At 36.7% G+C, this 21059-nt stretch overlaps 1 protein-coding gene across 1 annotated transcript in view; it reads right to left on the reverse strand.

Annotated features, from left to right (window-relative positions):
* The window catches only part of LOC107582905 (speckle-type POZ protein-like), an 88613-nt gene that overhangs the window by 49155 nt on the left and 18399 nt on the right, over positions 1 to 21059 (reverse strand). The window contains exon 2 of the mRNA XM_016268933.1: positions 6230 to 6354. The gene's annotated coding sequence lies outside the window, so the exon portion shown is untranslated. The remainder of the gene's footprint in view (positions 1 to 6229; positions 6355 to 21059) is intronic.

A 21059-nucleotide genomic window follows, 5' to 3' on the forward strand; every position in this document is an offset into this window, starting at 1 on the left:
TGACACAAGATAGTTATAGAAGTTCACAGAACTGACTCAGCAACAGCGGAGTAAAACCATTTCATCGGAGCATGTGGCACTTTAAGCATTATCGTATCGCATTATTTAATGAGTTATCGCATATTGCATTTCTTCAATATAGCACAGCCCTACTATTTATACTTAATTATTCGTTACTTTATTTTATTAATATACATACTACACTTGGTCAGGAGGCATGTTTTTACGCTGTACAGTACAACCACAAGATCCCAGTTCATTTTCAGTAAAAAAAAAAATGGGGAGAAAATGGCAAATATTCATTGATCACATAACGGAAAAACAAGAAAAATGCATGTCTGGTTTAAATTTTCTGCTTTTGCATTTGCATTGTATGGTCTGGAAACTGAAGTGTGAAGCGTTACAATTTCTATCACTAGGACTGGCAGATACCAATCTGACTGCCCAAATTTACCTCATTTACAAGCAATAATCTAAACGAATGAATGAGCGAAGGAACAAACAAATGAATGAATGAACTAATGAACAAATGAATGAATGACAAGGAAACTATAGGACGACTACTGCAATCAGATTCCCTGAAGAAATTAATCTTTTGAACAGTTTCTTTTTAGTGAGGAAGAAGAAGAAGAAACAACTCTTATGAGCTGGCTGAAAAAGAAATATTTATTCCTCAAAAGTATTAAAAGACTAGTTACATGAAACCATTAAGTAAATGGAATGCATAGGATGAATAGTAACCAGAACATTTCTAGCAATTCCAACCTTAAAAGTCAAGATGCAGTGGAAGGAGCATCAGATCTTTTAACCGTATGCTGATGTACAGCTGATACAGATAATCAAAAAAGAAAAAAGAAATAGGGTGGAAACTTGGTTCTATCCATCAGTTATTGATTAAATGGAAGCAGATCTGAATGTGAGCTTGCAGTCGATTGTATTTAAGGAGCAGGATTTAAGTAAGCTAAATTATTGGACAAGTGTATCATGCGTCACCTGAGAGAAGTGTTGTTTCATAGGTTATGATAGGATTAGGGTTAGGGTTATATCACAAAAATATCACATGATCAAGTTTTTAAAAATTAACATACAGTGAGGAGTCATTCATAATAAGATCAATTACAGTGGGGCAAATAAGTATTTGATACACTGCTGATTTTTCAAGTTTTCCCACTTACAAAGAATGGAGAGATCTGTAATTTTCATCGTAGGTACACCTCAACTGTGAGAGACCGAATCAAAAAAAAAAAAAAGGTTTCTGTACCAAATATTAAGTTCTATTTTTCTATTGTATCAAATACTTATTTCATGCAATAAAATGGAAATTAATTATTAAAAAATCATACAATGTTATTTTCTGGATTTTTTTTTTGATTCGGTCTCTCACAGTTGAGGTGTACCTACGATGAAAATTACAGATCTCTCCATTCTTTGTAAGTGGGAAAACTTGAAAAATCGGCAGTGTATCAAATACTTATTTGCCCCACTGTAGATGTCTTCATAAACGATAATTTTTCATAGAATAATTGAAATAGTTTTCAATTTCACAGAAATAATTTTTCATAGAATTTTTAACTAAAGATAAGCATCCAATACAAGCTCAAAAACTATGCTTGAATCATTAGCATATATTTTGTTTACCATCTTAAAGGTTTTGTTCAGGTTAAGTAATGCAAATCAATAATAATCTAGCAAAAACAAATGTATCAAAGCTGTAACTGCTGAACAAATTGTTACTGCAAACACATTTGGTGAGCTCTTCAAACAGGTTTGTCACATACTAGTGCTATTGTGTGGCTCTGACTGATGTATGCATAGACATACTCATATATGTTTGTATGTAAAGTTAATTTTACATGGGTTTGCAGTTTCTTTCCCTCTCCAAGTATCGTAATTGCCTTTAAAAATTGACAAACAACAAATGAACTGTAATTATATTTTCAGAAGCGTCATTAAACACGGGATGAACCACGGTTCAAACATGCATGCGAACTGTGGGTGGCTAACCATATGGTTCTTATTTTTTGTTTCACCCCTACCGAGTAAATGTATGAGTTGGCATGACAGCATGTGTAGGATTGTACAGCAGTGAAATCTGCATGCGACTTTAAACTGAGCCCTAGCGACACTCTGCCACCCAATTACCTGATGTAAACACACACCACTGAATATTCTACATCTAGTGTCCATGTACACACACCAGAACATGAAAGGGAATAAAATTCAAAAAATTAAATAAGCTGTGAATGGTCATTTATTTTTTAAAAATCAGGATGTGAAGCGCTGTAAGAGACGAAGCGTGAGACTTGCAACATCTGAAACAGGAAGGATTTTACACTGCATGTGTTTACACCTCTTGAATAATAGGGAGGAAGTCACTGTTTAAATTCGGCTGAGTGCTGTAATGTGCAAACGGATCCCCAACAGAGGCTTTCTGTAACTGCAAACTGACTCTTCACACTCCGGGATTTCCACACTACGTCTGGGACGACGTCTGCAAAGCACTGTCACACTGCATGAAAGCATTTTTATGATGTAATCACTAAAACATGAATCAAAAAAATTCCCCATACTAAAGTGTCTTAAGCAGATCAGCAGGAAATTGTCATTGGTTTATGGTATTTTTTGATCGAATAAATGCAACCTGCAACACTGAAAATTCCAAAAAGAAAAAGTGCACTTTAAATACCTAGATGACGCACTTAAATAACCCGAAAAAATGAAGTGTGGAACGTTGGACACTTCATGCGCTAAATTGTCGCAGCTTTAATTACGTACCGAAGGGGGAGGGGCTATGAGAGTCCGATTATGAATGACAAAATAACCGTATATAATTCATACTATATATGGTTGAGTACATAGTGAATAAGTACATAGTGTATGAGTGCATAGTGCATCATTTGGGACGCAGCTATTGTCTGGTGGAAGAATACTGTTTTTATTAATATCATTACACTTTATTCGCTCGGTTTTATTTTGTGAAACCTTACTAAGTATATATAATAACCGTTTTATAAACGCAATAAGCCCCGTGAAGCCGTGGTTTACAGTGAAATTAGTAAATTTCACCCCCTTAGCTGTTATAAATCTATTATACAATCTCATTTAGATTAAAAACTGCTCATGCAGCATGTATGCAGCATCTTTGTTTGGCTCATGATTCAAATCTAGTGGTTGCCACTAACTGAATGGAAAGAGCACAGACAAAGCCTATTAGTTTCTTTATATGAAGAGATTTCTTTTATTTGTGTTATTTATTTATTTGATTTGGGGTTTGTTTTAAAGGGGTCCTATTATACTCTTTTACAATGTCTTGAATTTGTTTTGGGGGTGTACTAGAACATGCTCTCATGCTTGGTGGTTCGAAAAAAACGCATTCTTCTTTACATAATTTACATTATTACAATACCTTTCTCCCCATCCTGGCACAAACGGCTCGATTAGTTCCGGGTTTGATGAAGGCCCGCCTTCCGAAAAACGAAATGTGATGTGATTGGTTAGCTATCTCAGTGCTTTGTGATTGGCGAACAACTTAGACGGTGTTTCAGTACTGCCCTGCCCCTTGCCAAAGCAGCAAGTTCCGTCTGCTCCGGTTTAGTTAAGGATGGCATCAATATTGCCATATCAATTTGAGCCGGATTCAGACCCAGAGAATATTGAACAAGAGGATCGTGCAGAACCTTTGCACGCACAGATATTGCAAGACATATTAGAGTGGTAACGTTATTGTTATTTTTTTTGGCTAAATCACGTTTTAGATAGGATGTCAACAACCGCTTAAAAATAACTGCATTTACTATGTACAGATAAGTGCATATGTAATATTTTTATTGTTATTTAATTCTAACATTATAACATGAATTGCAGTGAAACTGTTATACAGTTGAATTTATTTATACCATAGTCCAGTGTTTCCCAGGCGACATACTTATGCAATCTCATTTTCTGCCAGCAGGAGGCGCTGTTGGAGTGGTAGAGATCAAGGTTTCCCCGGTAACGGCTGTACATAAAGCAGCCGTTCTGACCACGACCTCGCCCCTCCCCACCCCCCAACCAAGTGTTCTGACCACGACCTCGCCCCTCCCCACCCCCCAACCATTCGAATTTCCGTAGGCAAATTATTTTAATGATATTCTAATGGACCGCTTTGTGATATCACAAAACCCGGAAAACAAACGCTGTAGTCCAAACGAGCTGTTCGTTGTAGTTCTTGAAAAGTGATTTTTTTTTTTTACGAAATATCTCCCTTTGGAGTGGACTTTGAGATTTGTAAGTTTGAAGATCTTTTATGCCCAAACATACACACTACACACCAAATAAAATTCAAAAAGTGAAAAAGCATAATAGGACCCCTTTAAATTTTCACGTTCCAATTTCACAAATAAATGTTCAGCATTTCATCCAAGCAATAATAAACGGACATCTTTTCATTTATAATTTGTCTTAAATCTCATTGTTAAAAAAAAAAAAAAAGAAAAATTGTGAGAAAACTGTATAGTGAAATCAGTATCGTGAATCATATCGCATCGTAAGTTGAGTGAATCGTTACATCCCTAAATAATAATTAATCTAAACAAACATTTGCTTGCTGAGTTGGTTTTAGTTCTATAATATTAGTGTAAAACTCTGAATATGAAAACACTAAATGTGGACAAATAACCAAGTAGACTGTTTTCACATCTTTGATTTGAATCATTCATGTCACTTATGGCGCTTTTCCACTGCGTGGTACGACTCGGCTCAGCACGGCTCAGTACGGCACGGTTTGCGTTTCCACTGCAGTTCAGTACCGCTTTAGAGTGGGCAGGATTATTCACATGTCGTTATAGTTGCGCCGCCTCTACTACCACGACTCCTAAAAAAAACGTTTTCAGTCCGCGTCGCCCTATCAAGCTATCACTGGATCCGCTCCTCTGCCATCAACTAGAGGAACGTTTGTTCTTCCACAACAGACAACAAAACTTTTTGGTTGTTAAAAAAAGGTGTGCTCGTTCAAAACAGTTGCGTTAGATCCTTCGCTGGCTGTGCTGATTTAAATCTAGCGGTTCTGTTGTGTTTGTGTCACAAGTTCAGTGACACAGGTAGTGACGATTCTCTCCGGCCAATCCGTGATCAGCAGAGTTTACACGTCACGTTTTGGTAACGATACGGTTCACTTGGAACCCCAACCGAGGTGGTACTAAAAAAAGTACCAGGTACTGTACCCAGTGGAAAACCCCCCAAAGGTGAACCGTACCAAGCCGTACCAAGCCGTACCGTGCTGTACCATGCAGTGGAAAAGCGCCATTACATCACTGTGCATCAGACTAACATTCCTACATGTATGTGTTTGCTAAAACACAGATTAGCAAAAAAAAAGATTCTTATAACCTGGATTATCTTGATACGACCAATTCCAACATGTACGACAAACCAGATTGGTCATCACTTACAGAGAGAGGGACAAAGACAGAGACAGTGTGCTGCTCATAAGAGATAAAAGAGCCATAGGCTAATGCTGAAAAAGATGTAGAGAACAGAGACGGGGATAAAAACAGACACGAGGTCATGAGCGGCTAATTATCCTGTCGGTAGTAATGCACTCAAGCCTGTGATCACCACAGGGTCATCCGTACTACACGCACCTGAGAGCAAGGTGTGTGGCGGTGCGTTTTAACTTAGCAGACGAGTCTGTTTGTGCTCTCGGTGTGAGTCCTTCACCTCTTGGATGCTGGTACGTGGTGTAAAACACATTATTTCCTGAACAAAAGTTCTCACGTGTTATTCCTTTCCTTCAGACTTTTCCCTCCTCTACTTCCACGCAGCAGCCTTTCAGCAACCGGCGGTCCATTATTAGCTGTAAAAATGGCACTTTCATTACCCCATTTGTCATCAAGATGCTCAAATCAGCATCCTTCAACACCAAACCTTCACCTTTTAATTTCTGCTCGTCTCCTTTTCTTTTTGCCTCCACTTCACATCTCTGCAAAATCTCCCAGTGTCCTTCTCTGCCCATTAAAGAGGTCCATTTTAATTTTCTCTTCCTGCTCTTCCCTAAACCACTCCATTTCCCCATTTGAATCACTTCACTTATGCGCCGCATAGTTTGTAGTATAAGTGTCCCTGAGGCTAATTTAAGCTTTCCAACAAAATACATGCATTATACCAAAAGTACAAAACAGCCATATAAAAATTGTGTTCCTCTTCATCAAGGTCTAACATGTCTTTTACCCACCACCCGAATGTTTCTTACCTATTGGTGATGAGGCAGAGATGTGGCATCACGTGTCTTTCTCTCCCTCCAACAGAAGTTCTCAGCTTCACAGATTGTGTGGAGTGCGTCTATAAGTTTTGATTTTCAATGATACAGAAAGAGATCTGAGAAAAGAGAATTGTGAAAATGCTGTGAGGTCATCGAGACATGCCACAAAATGAGAACACAGATAAAGGGAACCACAAAACTGAAACCACCCGATTTTAACATTAGAGCAAACATAAAAAAACAATGCTATGAATAATTTTATAATAAAATGTACATTTCATAACACTGTAACAAATGGATTTAAATTTTTATTTATATCTGAAACTTCGCCACAAACCAAAAGACATGGTTATTCATCACAAATGAATAGATCTGAAAGAAAGCTGCAGTTATGCAACACCTGAGTAACAAAAACTGTAAAAGTATTATTACATATTTTTAATAATCATATGTTCATATGTTCTTTGAGTACAAACTGTTTACATGTTTTTCTCCATCATGAAATCAGCCCACAACAATGCTAAAATGCCTTGCCAAAGCACTGGATGATGATCAGGTATTTAAGGTGGAGGAACAGCTCAAGGAGAGTTGATCGGTCTGAAGCCCTTAAGGACTCGGACCAGTTCAGAAATCAATCCCATCATCCCCTAGACATGACATCAAACACAAGCTCGGCTGTAACTGCTCTACACTACCAGGGAAGCCCTAATCTCCCCATCTTTACACCATTATCATCCAAAAACCTGCTCACAGCAATACGGAGGGCTGGATTCTCCATTCCTTCAGCTAGTATGTGTGTGTGTGTGTGTGTGTGTGTGTGTGTGTGTGTGTGTGTGTGTGTGTGTGTGTCCAGTGTAGTACAGCAGGTGTAGGTGTGAATTGAGAGATTTCTGGGTCACATGATGCACTCACTGATGACTGAATTAAGCCCTTTTAAGATTCTCATGTCATTGAACTCCCAACGCTTGGGAGCAAAGCATCAGCTACAGAACTTCCGGTCAAGTGTTTTAGTGTGCCACTCAAAGTTCAGATGATTTTGTAGCGTCTCGACCAATCTGACACACTAATTTTAATTTGATTTAACAAATTCAACAACCCCACTTGCCGCTGACATTTCAAAGAGCAACCAATAGGGATGCTCCGATCAGGATTTTTGCAGCCGATACCGAGTACCGATTTCTTATCATGGTGATCGGCCGATACCGATGCCGATTCTGATGCTTCAAGGCAAGCTTTATACAACATATGTAATAATGTTATATAAATGATCACAAAAATTATTCCTTACACAGTGAACATTTTAATATGCCTTTAAAATGGGGTTTATGCATAATATTATGTATATCAAGATACTTAAGACAAAAATAAATACAAACAAAATGGAGCAGACTGATCCAACCCACAAGGTTTATTTAAACATTATCCAATAGTAAACTGTGGAGGACACAATAAACATTTAATCTCCTAAAATTGAGAAGTCTGATGTACCTTAAACATTGTCCAATACGAGTCTGAGCAGGACAAAATGAATAATAAAAAAAACATTTAAACTCCTAAATGAACTAATTGGAGTAGTTTGATGCAACTCATCAGGTTTAATTTTACATTGGACAAAATAAATAGAAACATTTAAACTCCAACATGAAGTCTGATGTAACTCATAAGGTTTAATACAGTCCAATATAAGACTAATATAAAAAGAAATAGAAACATTTAAACTACTGAAAGAACAAAAAGGGAGTAGTTTGATCACGGTTATATCCACAGTCGCTGCAGATAGCCCACGGGTTGGGTAATAAAAAAATGCATTCTGATTATTTGCGGGTGGATAAAATAAATCATAAATGATGCAAATATTAACTACATTTTTTTAAAATAAATTTTTTTCATCAGGCAGACAATTTCATTTGTGTGTGTGTGCATGTGCGTGTGTGTGTGTGTGTGTGTGTGTGTGTGTGTGTGTGTGTGTACCTGATCGGAAAGTTGCAGTGACAGTAACGGTGACATTGTGACATTAGTTTGAAAGGAGTAAAGCCTGTGTTAATGCTATAGAGTAGGCTAATATGGCTAAAGAAGACATTTTGTTTTATAAATAAATGTTCATTTAAAAGCAGCCCACGATCAGCGTAGCTATTATGTTACTGTTACCCCTTACGGTGACATTTCAGATAAAGTTTGAAAGGAGTAAAGCCTGTGTTAATGCTATAGAGTAGGCTAATATGGCTAAAGAAGACATTTTGTTTTATAAATAAATGTTCATTTAAAAGCAGCCCACGATCAGCGTAGCTATTATGTTACTGTTACCCCTTACGTGTCCGACAAGGTTTTGTTCCGTCCTCCACGCTGTGCCAACTCACAAAATACTATTTTTAGCCAAGCAGCGCAGAAATCCGCTTCAGAAACGTGCTGCAGCAGGCCGGTATAAACACAAGCATTGACTAGAGCGGCCACGATCCAGTGCCCGTGGAGCCGTAATACGCCGCAGACGTGTGCAGTGAGGCGCAGATCTAACGGCACTGAATCTGCTGTTAAAAATTAACCATCCATTCATCATATCATCATGCAAAACATACACGACAAATAGCTAATTTTTTATTGTTTCTCAAAACGTCATAACATTTCCACACCGACGATGATATAACTGCGGTGCCAAATCATTTATGTCCCCACGCATCATGTAAGTCCTCACGCGTTGACGTCATCAAATTGTGATCGGTTCGTGAGATCGGCCAAGTGTAGTGTAGTGAGTATCGATCGAGTCATAAAATGTGATTATCGGCCGATACCAATCTCCGGCCGATCGATCAGAGCATCCCTAGCAACCAATGATTACCAGAAGATTCACAAGATCTATGCAGTCCCTGCATTGCCATGACAGGTTTGCCCCCAGATAGGCTTGCTGCGATAGACATGTTTTCGGTTATACCGGCGTTAAGCCGCAAAAAAACGGTTACGCAATTTGCCTACCGCAGCACCGCTCCCCACCGTCGTTTAGATTCTTTTATAGTAACAAAAATCATTTAGCCTAGTTCAGTTAGAGGACAGACGCTTTTAAAAACTAAAAGCTCAATGCAACGAGCTAAATGCTCGTGCCGAACCGTGCGCGAACAACAGTGCATCACGGAGCAGGAGTCAGATTTTATTTATCATGTGAGGAGAGTGAGTCGAGCTGACTGACAAGAGTGAGGTGAGGAAGACAAGACGATGGCAGAAGATTGTTTAGAAAGGAAATGCAAAGGCACCTGTTTGGCAATATTTTAGATTTTTAAAAGCCTATTGACTGGAAGTTTTTTTAAACAGTGTTTTTCAAACAGTGTTTTCTGATTACTTTATTTAAACTGTGTATTTTATTTATTTTATTTTACATAAAGGTGTATATGCCGTGCCTCCAAGCTTTCTTATTCGTTTTGCTAATAAACGTTCTATTAGGGCTGGGCGATATTGCTAAAAAAATTTATCAACGATATAATGTTTCATATTGTTCGGTATCGATAAGTATTGACATTTTTATAACCTTTTTTTTATAACAACTTTTCTAATGTTTTATATGCAGATTAACTAGGTCGTTATTGTATAGGTCTAATTGTCTCCCGAAGCCACAGGAGGGCGCAATAAGCAAAATAATGCAGCGCATTTAGCAAGTAACTCCATAAAAAAAAAACATGCATTATGTCTAAATTAACTCATAAAAATCAAATATACTTTTGTAAATTGCATAAACAATTATGAACAAAACAGCATCATGTATTTATGCATTGCTTAATTCAAAGAGTCGAAGTGCCATTCACACAGACTGTATTTAAAAACATGAGACGCAGTGAAAAGGAATAAACCTCCACAAATTTGTGACGTGTTTTCTAAGTTTAAACTGTTTTAACTTTGCATGGCTTTCTATACATCTCTTGTGTGAGACGCGAGTGCAGCAGCAGTCATATTTGTCCATCTAAAAATGCACTGAATATGCGTTCTGTGTGAATGGCTTGGTTCCATTCAAGATTTTCTCCGCATTGAGCTTCTATATTTCTCTAATATTTTGAATGCATAACTCAGCAGCGGCGCATCTCGTGGGCTAGACTAACAAAACATTCAAATGAAACAACGTCACTCACATCATCACCGCATCTCGCGCGCCACTGATGACGCTCCCTGATGCACACCTAACATTCAAATGCAAATGTTTATTTTAAATTCGACTAATATTCATTCTTTATTCACAATCTCCTCATCACAGGCAGGCACAGCTCTCAACTCAGCATGTATTTGTGTTTGTGTGTGCTGTCTGCGTCACTCATAGTACGTGCCTATATCGTGCACTATATCGAACATTTTTTATATCGATATCGAAGAAGGTGTACAGTCGATAAATATTGATACCGTTTTATCGCCCAGGCCTACGTTCTGTGTTTCTTATTTATTTGGTTCCACAGTGCTTGCTGATTTTCAGTTTTATATACCTTTATTTCAAGTCAAATATACCTATTTAAACTTTGTGTAGCCTAAGTAATTTGTTATTTTATTAGGCATATATGGTGTATTTTATTCATTTTGTTAGTAAAAGTTCTGAGTTTGACGTTGTTGTTGCTTGAATTGAATCAACGCTGAATTGTCGCTAATTTGAAAGTGAAAGTAAAACGCACACTGCGCTTTTTCAAGCTATTTGAAAGCCAAGAAATCTGGGAAAACTCAAACGAAAAATTGCTTGACGCCGAATTGCAGCAATTCAATTACCGCTAATTTGAAAGTGAAAGTAAAATACGCACGGCATTTGAAAGCAAAGAAAAGAGGGAAAACTCTAACGAACTAACACCAAATAGTCGAATATTCAATCTGTAATTATTATTCGAAAAATAATAACACTAATCGAATTTATCTACATGTTGCTTTGCTAGCCGTAAATCCAGGGAATCCATGATAAATCAAGCTATTTATTTATGTATAAATCTCAATTTCAATCTCAATTTCAAATTGACCCTTATGACTGGATTTGTGGTCCAGGGTCACATTTGTAAATTACTTATAGCACTCATGTCATTCCAAAACTTTATGAATATGTTGTGGATCAAAACAGGGTAGTTTTAAAGGATGTTCACTTTTCCATTTAAATAAATGTGAATGGGAAAATATGCTGTAGAGCTAAAAAATGCACTATAAAGTGTGCTTGTGTGCTATAATTCAAGTCTTCTGAAGACTGTTCTCATTGTGTGCTTCATGAACGAAATATAATCATATGAGTCAAAATTGATACTGAACCTGAGCGTATCTATTCAACACAAAATAATCACAATACTATTGATTTTCACACCTTTACCGCAAAGAGTCGAAAACAGAAACAAGTCCCTTCATCTGACAAAGGATAGATGAAGGTTAGACAGGGCTGTGTCTCAAAATATAGTGAGCTGCCAACATGCCACTCGGCATTTCTGGGTGTCACAGGCTCATCTATGTCTATCCCAGTAAGTTTTGAAAGACTTTTGAAAGTTTCGATAAACACAAATCAGAGACAAAAAAAAGTTCCCTGATGTACTTCTCACAAAGAAACAACACAAAAACAGATCTTCTCAAAGGTGAAGGTGCAAGCACACCAGGGGCGGATTTAGAAAATACTTTTTAGGGTGGCATGGGGTCTATGAGGGGTGGCAACACCAAAGCAAGCCCCCATGCATAGTTTTTGGGGATTTATGGTCTGACATACACAGTTGTGTTCACAAATATTGTATTGCCATTAAGAAATCATCTATACTGTTTAAAATGAAAAATAAATAACATTTCAATATCCATCATGGAACCAAGTCAATACACAACATAAAAAACTTCAACAGGTTATAAATGTTTCTGAGCTTGTATCACTAAAGAAGACATGTGGTTCTATTCAAATTACATAGGCTACTTACTTAGATGGTATAATCATGTTTAGTGCAAGTTTAAGAGCAACAAAAACTTTTGAATTTCCTAACATTAGAAAGAAATACAATAATATCAAAGCACTGAAACTGGATCAGTTTTGAAAACAATGTTTGATTTTCTGTTATTAACAGAGGTGGGAATGTCTGTAATCACCCAGAACAAACTCTATCAACCATATACTCTAGCAACACCCCAGCAACTACATAGCAAGAGCCTAGCAACCATTTGCAAACACCGTTGCCATAATATTAATTCCTGTTAGATTTTTGTGTGTTACATAGAGAATTGTGAGTTGTGGTTCGCAAAAAGTGTTGGGAATTAGTGTATGGTTTTCAGATTTGGTATGTGCTTCTGGTGTTTGAGTGTCGGCTTTCAGAAATTGTGTGACAAGTAAAGATTGTGTGTGTAAGCGGTTGAAAAAAACTGTAAATGCTTACAATTCAAATACACAGTTGACTTTCCTGTCCACACTCTTAAAAATAAAGGTGCTTCACGATGCCATAGAAGAACCTTTTTGTCTAAATGGTTCCATAAAGAACCTTTAACATCTGAAGAACCTTTCTGTTTCACAAAAGGTTCTTTGTGGCGAAAGAAGGTTCTTCAGATTACAAAAAGGTATAAAAGAGATGGTTCTTTAAAGAACCTTTGACAGAATGGTTCGTTGTGGAACCAAAAATGGTTCTTCTATGGCATCGCTTGAAGAACCTTTTGAAGCACCTTTATTTTTAAGAGCGCAGGGAACACTGAGATCAATAACACTGTAACAAAAAACTCTTACTAGGATTCAGGAATTATTTTTGCATCTCAATGTCTATTACAGTATACATAAATAAAATTGCAGATACAGATGTATAATTCAGCAATGAACTTTTGGGGGGAAACTTATTTTCATTTTACTACTGTAAAGTAATCTTACAGTAGATGAAAAGCACTAAAAAAGTTCAAATGCCAAAGAATTGGATGAACTTGGCATGCACAATACAGTACAGTAAAAAATAAAATTAAAAAAGTAAATTTAGCATTCTCTGCACATTTGGCCAAATTTCATTACAGTATACAGTACTATAGCAGTTTATTGGTCTCCTGACAAGACTAGCTATATCTCTAGGCAGTCATTTCTCAGTTCTGCAAAAATGCAGTACACATAAAAAATGGTTTAAAATAAAATTTGACAGTCACACGCTTGAAGGTGTACAACATATGCTACAGTTTACTGTACATATAGAATAGTGAAATTTCCATTAATGTACTGGTACTGTACTGTAATTAGGCCTATATTGTATGCGTAAGTATAAAACCCCTGTAGATGATTGGCTCAGTTCTTTCCTCTCTCCGATGTTAGCATGCAGAGATTCTGATTGGTGTGTCATCAGTTCTGCTACCTAATGTTTAACTTACTCATTGTTAAACTTTTTGAGAAATGTGTCTTTGTTTTGAAAAGTGAATTAAAGGTAAATTAACAATCGGGAAAACTGCAATAACAACAATCATTTTTCGACTTTTTTACTGCTAGTTATGGTATATTTTACTTTTCAGTTAAATGAATAACGTTAAATGTGTGTGACGTCATTTGAAATAGCACTCACTCACTCACTCACTCACTCACTCACTCACTCACTCACTCACTCACTCACTCACTCAAAACATTTACCCCAGTGCATATACCAGAGGAAAAAAACAATCAATTAATTCAAGAATGAAAATGCATTTTTTATTATGGCTTCTTGTTTGTTAATAATTGCAATGTCTCATCTAAGTCAGTGTTCTCTTAAGTTTCATATTAATTATTTTTTACATTTTATTGTATATATTCTCTCTTTTTTCAGTGTTGATTGTAATCGGATTGTGTAAGTGATCAATCTAGCAGTCATTCTAGATCTATGATTTATCATGTTCATAACATATAGTGATTAGTCAATAATCACTGACGAAAAATAATGATTCTTCTTTTTCTCTCTTTTGCTTGTTTCAACAGGAGCTAACTACAACCCAAAGGCTATTTTAGGAGCCACAGCACTGAGCATCTTTGGCTTTGTAAGTATGTTTTAACTATCAGACGTAGTATGTGACATTAGATTAACTGCAGCTGAGACAGAACTGTCTTCATATGATAATAATTAAAGAGATATAGAGCCACTATAATGGCTTTATAGACATTGACTTTATAGTTTTGTTGCAAATGAATTAAGAATTTATAGTGCTCTATATCAGCTTAATTAAACAATTATATTGTATGCACGGTATAAAAAATCTGTAAAAATATTGCACTGAAATGTGCGCTGACAGTGCGTATTTTAATTATACCTGTCATGTTTGTGGTTTTTCATCATTATGCAGTCTGTTTAAATAAATATTCAGAAACACATGCAGTGCTACTTTGTATTTTTTCTGTTTAACTTTTATTAAACTGCAGATCAAAATAGAATAGGCCTATACCCTAAATAAGAATAAATTATATTGGAATACATCTCCAAAATAATCGCATACACAGATGCACGTTGCCATTACAGTAGTCAGTGCCGAACAACAGGCAAATAAAATATAAACTGAGGTTACAAAAGTAATTCAGTCAAGATCAGTGAGGGATTTTCTTTTCTTTCGTTCTTTAAATTAACATTAATGACTGGCGCCAGCGGCTGCTGTCAATGCACGGATCCAATACACCCTTGTTTTCTTTCTCAGCCCTTTACATTCACTTAAGACATAACCGATTGTATGTATGGGATATTTTGATATAATTCTGTGTGTATTCGTCCATTCGAATGTGTAAGAATGCGAGAAAGAGAGCTCAGTCCAGTGTTCGCGTATATATGTGCGTGCATTTTGTGTGTATGTGCAGCACAGAAAACAGCGCACGAGTGCAGAAGTGAGTTCTATTTTGTCTTGTTGCAGTTGAATCATTTGAAATCACAATAAAAGCGCATACAGAAATCGAGAAGCAGAATTGAAATGTGTAATTTTATAACGAGTAATTTGATTCCTGACCTTATGCATCAGATCTGATTTCCGAAATTTGAATAGCTTTTCTATGCCCAACCCTCCAACTAAATTATTTCATTCTTGCATGCAAAAAGACCTGTATGGTGACTATGGGGCTATGTAAATAATTTTTTTACAACTTACTAGGTTTATCATTTGTCATTTTTTACCGATAATGTCGATAATCGTCTGTTACTTGACTGTTGACATCTACATCGCGATACTTACAAGACATTGTTGATATACGCTAATATCGACATATCACCCAGCCCTACTGCATACTAACTACTAATACACTGCTTTAAAGTATAATTGATCAGAATATGTAGTTTTACTTGTTTACTAGCTAATAAAAAAAACTTAAATTGTAATCGTTAAAAATGTGTAAGTTTTCGATAATTCAAAGTATTTTTAAAAATAGTTTTTTAAAATTGTAATATTATATTATGCATTTATATTGTTACGAACAAATCTAAATTAACATTAGAGATGCACCGATTGCAATTTTCTTGGCCGATTCTGATTTCCGATTTTTTGTTAGTGTGATCTGCCGATACCGATTTTCTTTCTAAGAACTATAATTGACAGCATATACAAACAAAAATCTACTTTTCTTCAACGCAAAGTTTTATTTTCATTAAAAAAAACACAAGTAAAATGTCAGTAATAAAATAAGAACAAATAAAAAAATTTGATAACAGCACAAATAAATGCAATAGAATAAAGAGAGCTATGAAACTAAGTTTTTCAGGTTAAGCAAGTTTTTATTAAGGTAAGAAATACTACAGAAATTAATCAAATGTAAAATAACACATCCAGTGTTATTTTACATTTGATTACTTTAATTTCTGTAGTCTTCATTGTAAAAATTAAATACAGATTAATGCTTACCATTAAAGTTATAAAACGTATTCAGTCAAGAGCAGAAAATTATTTTCTTTGCCTTTTGTTCTTTGATTAACGTGACAGACAGCAGCATAAATATTGGACTGCGGTCCCTTTAAGAGTTTATCCACGGACTCAATATACTGTTACACAACATGCGTTCTCTTTCTCAACTATTTAAAGTTCCAAAACTGACTGTGTTTAACTGGATACTCGCCAAAACGGGCATTTTGACAATTTTTTATACATTTGAACGTTTTAGCGCAGTTAGCCACTCATTTTGGTATTTGTGGCTCACAAGCTGTTTGAGACGGAGCGCAGATTGTGCGCTCCACTAATACAGATCAGTGGTGGTGCGCGCGCGTTTGGTATAAGCACGAAACCTGCGGGAATGACTAAAATAATGTGCAATACAAGCACTATTTAACCGGAGCGAATGAGAAGTGTGTGAGAGAGAAGGGGTCGTCGGAGAGAAGAGAGCGAGAATGCGTGGCTGACGTTATTGCCTGTGCCGCTGGTAACAAAACGGATCGGCAAGAAATCGGAAAGAAGTGAGATTGACCGGCCGATCACCGATCCGGGCCGATCATGAGGAAAATCGTCCGATTTCGATCGGTGCATCTCTAATTAACATATATAAAATATGTTTTTACTGAGATTTGACAATTTTGCATCATGATTACGTAATGACGTCATCACGCAATGACATCACAACATCATTTAGCAACAAATCAACCTTCCTTTAGCGACTTCCCCTGAAAATTAGTTGGCAACACTGTTCATAAGAGTCATTTGTTATTGAAGGCGACCTCACTGGCGACCACACACGTGTGCATGCAACCATCGTGCACAGTTTATTAAAAGACGTGTTTTTGCCAATATTTTGCATTACTCTGTCATCGCCGCAGATGAAAAGTAGCACACGAAACACTGCTTACATTTATATTTTATTCTGTGATCATTCTGGGGTGGCAGGTGGGGTGGTACTGCTTTTTCTTAGGGTGGCTGATGCCACCCCGTGCCACCCCGGTAGATCCGCCCCTGTAGTGCACACTTACTAGTCAAGAAGGCAAAAAACTATTCCCAACATAGAGGCCTATAAGTTCAATAAAATCTAAAAGTAGATCAATACTAAAGCCAATTCAAGTTTACACATCACGTGCAGCTCAATCAATATTAGGTTCAACAATTAATTAAATAACTATTGCCAAAAGGTGCACAAGTATGAATGTGAGCAGGAGAGATGAGAGTGAGAGAGATGAAGGGAGAGAGTGGAAGAGACAGAAAGAGACAGATGATCAACTCAGCACTGGACAGCAATCTACTGTTGGGAGAGATAGAAAGACAGAGAAATTGTGAGAGAAAAGCTGAAACGAAGTGAAAGAGTGAGCTGAATAAAAATGGAAGAATAAAAAAAAGAAAGCGACAGATCACGTGTAGAGACTGTTTTATACACCCTGTCTCTGCATTAAAAGTTCTTTGATAACAGCCATAAATTATGAAATGGTTATCAGGAGTGGGTCATTAAAGGTACAGGCCGAGTTCACAATTTTGGGGTGAACTATTCCTTAAAGAGCCATTACAAAAAATCAAATTTAAATGAGAAGGGTGACCTCATTCAAATGCTAATTAAAATGGAACTACAAACCCCAAAGTACTCATTTTGATTCAGACTGACAATTATTTTTAAGCTACGGCCGATAACTGACAATTGCAATATTACATTCTAAAAAATCCTGGGTTATTTTTTCAACCCAAATGCTGGGTTGAGCCATATGGGTCTTTTTGTTTTGGGGAGTTTATTTTTTCAGTGTTTAGTTTTTTTTTTTTTTACCCAGCTCCTTGGTCAGACGTAACAAGCCATTGTTTGGGTAGTTTTTGTGTTACCCAGATACTGGGTCAGACGTAACCCTGCGATTATGTTATTTATCGTGGGGTAGGCTATTTGGATCCTCTTCATGAGAGAGCAGTTCAAAGTGCTCTCAAATCGATGCATTTCTTCAGTAAAATACAGGTTTGCGTTAGTGTTGGGCGATATGGTCATTTTTCATATCGTCATATCGCCAGCCCGTGAGGTCGCCGATACACAATATTATCGTGCATGAGTGGGTGGGGCAAGAGAGAGACTCTCTGTACTTGCCATAGGCTATTACATAACTATTTGGTGTTTTAAACCATGCGAGCCAGAGTAAAGCCTCTGTTGCGTGGAAGCACCACTAATCTAAATAATATACTTTCAAAAACATACTGATAAACTAACATGTTAAATATAAAAATATTTAAAACAGATAGCTCATATATATTCGGATACAACAGTCATACATCGCTATTAGGACCGCGCGTCCTGTGACAAGTTTTCCGCATCGGCGCACGGAAGTTACCAGTATAAAAGGTCTGCAGTCAACGGTGAAAATCAAAAGTAGATTTATTTTAAAGACCAACAGTTTAGCATTAAATATTGAACAAAAACGAACACGTTAAATATAAAAGTGTTTAAAACAGGTAAGTACATATATTTAGAGTAAAGTTCAATTAAACGGATACATCAGTCATACAGCGCTCCGGACCCCCCGCGCCCCAAGAATGAGATGCGTTCTAACATGTGGCATTAAACTCTGTTAGTGGGGGCTTATTTAAAATATTGCACATATACAGGCTGTTCAGATTACTTGTTAAAGTGCAATGAAATACCTTATATCAGCAGACGATGTATGTCTGTGTTTGTGGTTGGAGACTCTAATCCTCATTTGCGTGTGTGTGTGTGTGTGTGTGTGAGAGAGAGAAGTGCGGTGCTGAAGTGAAATAGCGGGGCAATTTGATAATAGCCAAATTATAATAGGCCGCCTAATAATAATAATAATAATAATAGTAATTTAATACATTAATAGGAGAATGAGCCTAATATCGTCTTGACTATCGACAAAGACATCTGCTATCGCCGATATCTCTGACTACCAACGATACACGATAATCGTCTATCGGCACAACCCTAGTTTGCGTACATCTTATTTTATCTATAAAATCGTTACTGTGCTGTATATCATTAAATTTTATGCAAAGCAACATACAGGGGCATGGTGTGAGTCACCTAAACGAGTGTTGCATCAGTCTTTTCGCATGATGGAAAGGCCTGATGCCTTGCATAAAATCAATGATTTTATACAGAAAAAGATATAGAACATAAATGCTTTGTATATTAAAATATGTCCTCAGAGCTTTTTACTGTTTGTTTATGGGCAGGTTATGGAGTCAGTCACAGCACGTTTCGGCTATGATTATGAGTGAAACGTAGGGTGGAGGTCTGAAGTTAGCAGCTCTCCACCAAACGCGATTCCAGTTCAGGCACGAGAACCAGCGCAGTTATGGTGGAAACAGGATTTCACATCAATATGTATGGCCTATATATTAAAACAATATATAAAATATGCTAAACTGTAAATATGGTTTAAAAAATTAAGTTATCAAGCAAACCTGAGGTTGTTCATAGTATTTTACAAAAGTTTAGAGGATTTAAGTTAATTTGCAAATATTTATTTATGTATGAAGTAAAAAATGTTGTTTTAAGTTATAAGTAAGCGAGTTACTAAATGTTTCATTTTAACTTCTAATGTTTGTTAAACGAGTTTAAATATAGTCAATATGTATGGCCTATATATTAAAACAATATATAAAATATGCTAAACTGTAAATATGATATAATTAAAGGAAAATTAAGTTATCAAGCAAACCTGAGGTTGTTCATAGTATTTTACAAAAGTTTAGAGGATTTAAGTTAATTTGCAAATATTTATTTATGTATGAAGTAAAAAATGTTGTTTTAAGTTATAAGTAAAAAATATAATTTTATAAAATTATAAAATAGAACATTTTTATAAATTGTAATATTTTACAAGTTCATTTGTAATCTCTGTGCTTCTTTCGAAAACATTACTTTAAACTGCATTTTTTTTTTATTCATAAAAACGTAATTTACTCTATAGCGCGGAATGCCACGGAATTCGTCAATTTTGGACGAATTAATCAAAAGTAGCCACTGCCACTTAATTCGAATCGCGATATGAACTAGTGTCTGTGAATATTAAAATGCAAAAAGACGGTTTAAATATGAATCCTGCATATTCCGCTTGCCTATGTATGAATGAATGGTGGAGACGCGGTTTTGTTTACTACACAAATACTGAAGCACGCATGACACTCGCGGTGAATTTCGGCCTCTTCGTCTCAGTATATGACGGCATGAACATAAAAACTTAATCTCCAGAGCTGCTTCGTGAGAATTTTACTGTTTCATTTGAGAAAACTAGCATCATCATGCTGTATACACACAGAAACGTCATGGCAACCTGTCAAAATAAAAGTACTGATACCGGTACCTTACCGGTTAAAATGTGAACTTACCCAACTCTAACGGCCACTGGAGCTGATCGCGGCCGCTCTAGTCAGTGCTTGTGTTTATCAGCCAGCCGTGGCATATTTTTGAAGCGGCTCTACTTGGTTAAAAATAAGTCTTTTGTGAGTTGTCACAGCGTGGAGGACGGAACAAAAACAGAGGTTTCCCCAGTAACAGCTGTACACAAAGCAGCGCTGAGCTCACAAACGCTGCTTTATCAGGCATATAACATGGTATGGAAAACACATCCCACAGCCCAACCACCTGAGCCCACCTTCAGTCTACTCATCAACTTAACTTTAACTGCGTTTGTAGCCGGTGCCATAGCCAGACTGATAAACAAACACAGACCGGAAGTTAACTTCGGGCCAGGCACGTGCGCCCATTAAAACAGTCTATATAAAGCTTGACGCATCAGAATCAGCATCGGTATCGGCCGATCACCATGACAAGATATCGGTACTCAGTATCGGCTGTAAAAATCCTGATCGGAGCATCCCTACTTTTAAATCTTACTTGTATGCCCATCACTTCATAATTACAACTTGAGAAACATCTAAACAGCTTCCCAGAAGGACTTGAAGGCAGCATTAGGCAGAACGAGGTACAGATGTGTTCTTCAGAGTGAAGCTGTAGTGTGTAAAAACAGATGATAAGAGAGAA

This window comes from Sinocyclocheilus grahami, unplaced genomic scaffold (genome assembly GCF_001515645.1).
Source record: "Sinocyclocheilus grahami isolate Dianchi unplaced genomic scaffold, SAMN03320097.WGS_v1.1 scaffold48.1, whole genome shotgun sequence".
Taxonomy (NCBI): Eukaryota; Metazoa; Chordata; class Actinopteri; order Cypriniformes; family Cyprinidae; genus Sinocyclocheilus; species Sinocyclocheilus grahami.